Below are 6,735 nucleotides of genomic sequence, written 5' to 3'. Positions count from 1 at the left end.
TGTGGTGTTACTGGTAGTTCTGCCAAAACCAACCCAGCTAGATGTGAAAAAGAAGCGTGCAGTGCTCATAGCCAGCTTTCTGACTGCTTGTAGCATTCTTTTTTTAGGCCTTCTGTATCACTCTGCATGTATTGCAGAGAAGTGTTCAACAGCAACAGTGCAGTACCTTAAATTTCCCTAGTTTTAGGCTAGCACTTGAAAGGCTCCTTTTAGGGGTTTTTAGGTTCTTACTTTGCAAAGGGAAAAATAGGTGGAAGGCTGTGCTTGGGGGATGACAGGTCTACTCAGAGTCCAGAGATCGACTGGGACTTGAGGCTTCACAGTCAGATGCTGGTGTACAGCCATAGGGCTTCTGCTTTGGAAAAGGGTTTAGTGGAGCATGTAAAGCTTTAGAATTTGCCCAATGTGCTGTTTCTCAGGCTTTTATAGCAGTGTAATTCACAGCAGTGAAAATAGCCTTCTAAAGTCTCGTCTCTTACCTGTGGTGCGTGTGATCACAACTAACATCGGTATATTAGTGAACAAGCATTAGTGTTTTCTGGGTGTAAATTTCAGCTGAAATGATACCTTCACTGTTCTCCACTGTTCAGCCTGCAGAAGACAAGTGGGTGAAATTGAATAAGCAGGGGCTGTCAGTTTTCTGCAAGTTAATACAGTTTTGCATAAAATCCAGGAAATGTTAAAACACCCTCTCATTTAGCTAAAACTAACTTTAATGGTAACACTAAGAATTACTCTCCCTTTCTACAAGTGTAGCATCTCCCAGCTGTGTGAGTACTGCTTCATTTTAGCTGATGTCTCACACTGGATGTTGTGAGGTGTTTTCATCTGGAGAACTGGGAGAGCACTGCCTGAGAAGGGCCATCCTGTGAATAGTAGCAGCCACCACCCTATGGTTGTGTGCCTGCTCTGCTCTCCACATTCCAGCTATTGGCTGCTTGTTTTCAATGAGGGTAAAAATACGGCATTGCAAGCAGCAGGGCAAAGGTCCTTCTTATTTTTGTTTTGTTTATATTTTTCTCCAAAAGTGCAGTTTTGCCATTGTGAGGAACCACCCTCCCATTTGTTGCCAGTGGTACAAAATAAAGGCTAACATTATTGCCTGGTGCAAACAGGATCAAACTCATGGGAGAAAAAAAGTCATGTTTTCACTGAGTTATAAATCTCAGGTAATGAGTGTGTAGGCTGAAGAGACATTCTTCTTCCATTGTTTGAAGCTTGTCTTCTTGATTTTGGGTTGTGACTTTAGCAAGTATGAGCTTGAAGAACGTTAAACGCTCCAGCAGTACATTCATGGGAAAGAGGAGCATCTGGAGTCTATGTTAATATTGTTACTTTTCTAATGCGTCCCTTGTGCAATGTTACAAGAATGAAAACTATTCATGACAGAAGTGTGAAGATCAGGGCAGTTGCAAAATATTCTTGTTTTCTGTGTCTTTCACTGAATTAGCTATATTAACAGAGGTTTATTAAAGCCCATATTGGCCTTCTGGATGTTTCAGGTATTATTGTAACTACTCACTTTCAAGAGTCACAATTTCCACGCCCACCAAACTTTTTAAAGCCCTGACTGATATTTCATTTATAGTTTGGAGTGCTTGTATTTCTGATTTACTTCATCTATGTTGTTAGGTTGTTGGTTTTTTTATTGCTGGCTCAGTTTGCTGGTGACAATGAGGACTCTGAAGGATGGATATGAGGGTTTGATTTCTTTTTAAGGTTTGCCCAAGGAAGAGAGAATTCAGCCGTGTTTTTCATGTTTAAACAGTTATTCAGTTGTAGAAAGCTTAGGAATTGAAAAAACCTTATAGGCCCCCATGCAGTTGAGAATAGCACTTTTTGAATCTTTTTTTTTCTGATGTGGGTGGTGGGGATTATTAAATTAAAAACTTAAGAGAGTAAGAGTATTTCTCCTTTCTGCCTGTTAACCCATCTTTGATCTTACATGTTCATGAAGTAGGAAGTATATCTTTATTTGCTCAGAACACTTGTTCCTATGAGTTACTAAATATGTTTTTTCTATATAGCAAAATTTTTATGCATTCTGTTTGCATTCTGTCTTTTATGCATTCAAACATAGGGTATGATTAAATTTTTGAAAGACTCGATAACTTTTGTGCTGTTAACAATATGAGAAGGAGGGAGAGCTGAAACACCCTGGAAAGAGTATCCAGCATTTTTTGTGCAGAGAAGTAAAAGAAGTTAAAGTTCTTCTAGATTTCATACAAATTTTTAACTTAATTTTAATAATAACAGTAATTACTTATCTGTCACAAACTCACCATGACTGTGACAAGTCTTTGAGTGTTTTGGAGCACTGAACACTGTCATCATCCTCAGGCTAGATGCCTTTTCACATCATGACTTGACATGTGGCAATTGCCATTACAATAACAGCATTAAAATGTAATCTGAAAACTTACAGCAAGGCATCTACAGAGTTGTTACTCCAAGGAATAAGTCAGTGACTGGTTTATCATTACTTGTTAGTGTCTGGTAGGACTGTTTTTACTTACTACATGGATACTTTGGGGAGAATGACAGAACCACTAAGTCTTCTTCATGGATCTGATGTGAAGTGCAGTGGGAGAGAGGAGTTAAAAACAATCTTAATTTTTGGGTTTAAGTGTGAATTGAACGGGGTAAGACATGTAAGTCCCAGGATTTTGAGTGGCAGTATATAGCTGCTTGCCTGACCAAATGTACTCATGTCGCAGATTTCTCTTGTAGAAGTGTAAATAGCTACACACCTTATTTAACTGACTCCTCCTCTCTCACCCTGTGGTTTAGGATTGGAAAAGCCACTGACTGATTTCACTAGATTCCTCAGGCAGTCTAAGTATTGCCTGCTTATCTGTCTTCAAGTGTTTCTTGCCTTGCATTGAAAGAAGTTATGGAAAGAATTCACCATTGTTCTTGGATATTTCAACTGGACTCCAGAAGTGCCACCAATAAAATTGGTTTGTGTTCTTTACTGTGGCAATGAACACATTTGACTGTGAGGATTTTACATTTACTTAACATGAAAATATCAGGCTTTGTGACTTGCCTGGGATTGCCTGATATTTAGTGAATTCCTATGGTCAATGCCTGAAATTGTGTGGTAATGCCATTTTATAAAGACCTCTGAGGTAGCTAAGTTCATTTATTCACCTGCTGGTGCAGGACAGTTGTGGTACTGTAAGAAACTCTGAAGAAATATGTAAGTATTTTCAGTATAGATAAACAGAAAACACATTTTCTGTACCCTGAGATGGAAATCACTTGCTTCTCTTTTTCTCCTGGATGAAGAAAGACTAAGGATCATACGTACGATTTTTTTTGAAAGATAATGTCTTGTTTGTTCATTTATCAGTTATTTAATGTCCTGCTGTCAAATTTGAATCATTTGTTCTCCTGAACTACTGCATTAATTTTTAAGTTTTGCATGTTTATTTGCGAGATGTCTGTATTATGCAAAAGAAAATACTTGAAAAATATTGTTTATGAGCTAGTAAAGTTAAAATATGTGGATAAAGAGTGCTAAATAGATTATATGGATTACAACAAGTGTGTATAAACTGTTGAAGTGTTAGCATTTGCTATCTACTGTAAATATCTGTGCTTAGATATGCAATTAGATGAACTGTTAAGAGTATAATGAAACACGGACTATTTGCCTTTGGAATGCTTATGTAAAGCTTGCTGTATCATTTATGAGAGAAAATGTCTTCTAATTCCTGCAAAACTTCAAAATTAAGATTATGTCATGGTGCTGTTTTTCTTCTTTTGCAAAAATAATTCCCCTATCCTGCTTCTAGAAAACTAGGCCATATATAGAGTGGAGGAGGGAGATAACCCAATTAGATTTTGGGAGTGGAAGGTTTTCCACTCCCAAAAAAAGACCAGTCATCTGTTTTATGTTGTTTTGTATCCCTGGCACTGTACCACTTGTAATAACAGTGGGAACTCACAGGGCATTTTAATTCTCCCTATTTCCATTGCTTGTCAGAAAGGATGTTAATACAGAAATTCCCACCATTAGGTCCTTCTTTAATGAGTAACTACTGAAGTTTATTTTTATAAGTCACAATCTTCAAACCTTTACATCAAATCTTTGGTACTTTGGTATTTTTCTCCGCCTGTGGTTGATGGGTTTGGAATTGATATTTTAATGATAGTCTTTGAAATGCCACAGGTTCAGGTGATGCCACTCCTCTGTTCCCTGCTTCTAGGCCTGCAGAAAATGTTAGTTTGCAGTTTTGCTCCCCCCTTCTTCTAGCCATGTCTATGCTTCTTCTTGCAGTCTGAAATACTGGGAAGTGTGCTAGATTAATAGGGTAATTCCGTACCTGGTTGATAAACAGTATGAAAACAGCCTGCAATAAATGTAGTCGAATACCAGTTGTGTTACTGTCAGCATCAGAAAGTGGGTGTTCAGAAGCTTAGCTGCTCACACTGTGCTGTGGAAAAAGCAGCAGCTTGGAAGATGAGATGGAGCTGGGTATCAAAGGTTAATACAGTTGGTATTGAAACTGGAAGCCTGAAGGGCGTTTTTGAGTTAATATGGCTTTGAAGTAATTTCATTGTATTCCTGTTTTTTCCTTCTGTAAGCAATGAGAAAAGCTGCTCTTTAATCCACATTAAGCTGGGGAGGGAAGTTGCAACCAAAACACAGTTGAAAAGCATCTGAAGAAATACCAGACTTACTCTGTTTACTTTATTACTTGTGGACGACTGCCTTCGTAAGGGTAGGTGGGAGAAGGCAACTTACTAATGAGAATGGATGAACATGTGAACTGGAGAGGTTAAAAAAAAGTAAAAATCACATGGTGACTGCAAACTGTTGCTAGGGTATCTGTGAATTCTTTCAGAATAACTCTGGAGACTCTCAGTGTGTGTGTGTCCTTCTGTCTGTACATCCAGAAAGCCAGCAGAGATCCTCTGGACTGAGAGCAAGCACATAGCAGTGCTGAATTGCACTGCTGGTGTCAGATCACAAAGGTGGATAATGAACAGTACCATGAGGCAGGGAGACTCCTGGGGTGAGCCAGGGAGGATAAGCAATCTGCATTATTATCCAAATGGCCTGTGAGGAAACCCCATTTATTTTATCAGAAAAGCTGTCTCCAAAGTAGGTGATTAAAGAGAAAAAAAATGTGTTACTTTGCAGCTTAGTTGTTGAACTAGTGCTTCCAAGCTGCTCAAGGGAGACAAAATCCTAGTGTTATGGAAGAATTTGAGTAAACAAAGACTCTCCTGTGCAACTGTTGAAAAATAACTGGACATTGAATGTAAACAGGTGATGCTTGTAATGTAATGCACAAATAAGCTTAAGAAGAATGGGGAAAATGCAGTTTGTAAACCACCTCTTTAAGGAATTAGTTGATGAGAGCAAACCAGATGTGGCTTTGACTGGGTGCTGTAAAATTATCCAGAAATTAAACTTCTGCTTATTATTACAAATAAAGAAATCAGGCAAGCAGTTTGTGTAGTCTGATTTTTCTGACTTGTCCTGCGATAAAGCAGGAGCTCTTGTGAAACTGGTAAGAAAGAAATTTTGCACTTGTGCAGAGGAAGGTAGTGTAATATGCAAGTGACTGACTGTGGGGTGATTGTTGTGGGACTGGTCAAGGAAATTGAGACTTGTGGGTGCACCCAGGACCCTTACAGACACATCTTAGGACATTTTTTTTTGTCTCAGATTTGTAATGTAATTGCAAATCCTTCTTGGCTGATGTTTTTTGACAGACTTTGTCAGTTAAAGCCTGCTTTGCAGTGTGAGAATGGTACTTTTTTGAGTATTTGCAATCAGGACATGATACAAATCCAGAGGTACAGCAGGTCCCATCCCTGTGTTAATGAACCGTTTGAGCTGGACACTACTGTTAGTTTCATATACCTATCTGTAATGTATTTCTTCCTTACCTGAGAGGAAATTATTTTGGGATGATAGGAAATTTAATTTACAAGCTTTGTTGTTTAGGAAATTTTATTTCATGTACGAAGCAGAATAGCATGGCTAGCCTTAATGATGCTGCCTTTTGGATAGTAGGGCCTGTTTCTCTTTTGTGCTGTCTTTGAAGAAGGGAATGACTTCTCTTAGGAGAGTAAGCAAACACCGTCTTAGCTTTTTCTGCAATCTTAGAGGCTTTCCAGTATCTTGGTGGAGTTGCTCTCTTAACAATTGGTAAAAATTGGACTTTTCCTGAGCAACCAAGGAAATTGTGATTGGTTGACTGTGTTGTAATCTTAAAGGGTGTGTAATGTCAGGGCCCAGGAGTAGGAAAATGCAGGAAGTGAATGTTTATATTGTGGTCTTTGTGTATCTGCTGGTTCAGAAATGAATCACTTTCTTTTTTTATCAGTGCCCGAGATACTGCTGCAGAGGTGAAAAGCCTTTTGGGGTCAGAACAGTGATTTACTGTTTCGCAGCTGGCTGTCTCTGGGTTTGCACCAGGTTATAGAGTGATTTTTTAATTTATTTTTTTTAATCTTTATTCCAAGTGACATCAGTATTCTGGCAGTACCAGGGACTTAATCTGGGCATGTTTCCAGACTGATGTCTTTGATCAGCTAATAGTTTTGATAGAACAGAGGCATTCCCGGCAGAACACAAGGTACTCAGGATTCTTACAGATTCTCACATTTTTATGTGTAGGTCATGCTAGGAAGAATTTGGGCTAAGCTCTTTGAAAGGCATCATGTGAACCCTGTGTTCCAAAAGAGTAACTAAAACGAAGCAATGTGTAGGGA

This window comes from Geospiza fortis, unplaced genomic scaffold, assembly GCF_000277835.1.
Source record: "Geospiza fortis unplaced genomic scaffold, GeoFor_1.0 scaffold84, whole genome shotgun sequence".
NCBI lineage: Eukaryota > Metazoa > Chordata > Aves > Passeriformes > Thraupidae > Geospiza > Geospiza fortis.
Note: the sequence above shows the minus strand (reverse complement) of the source record.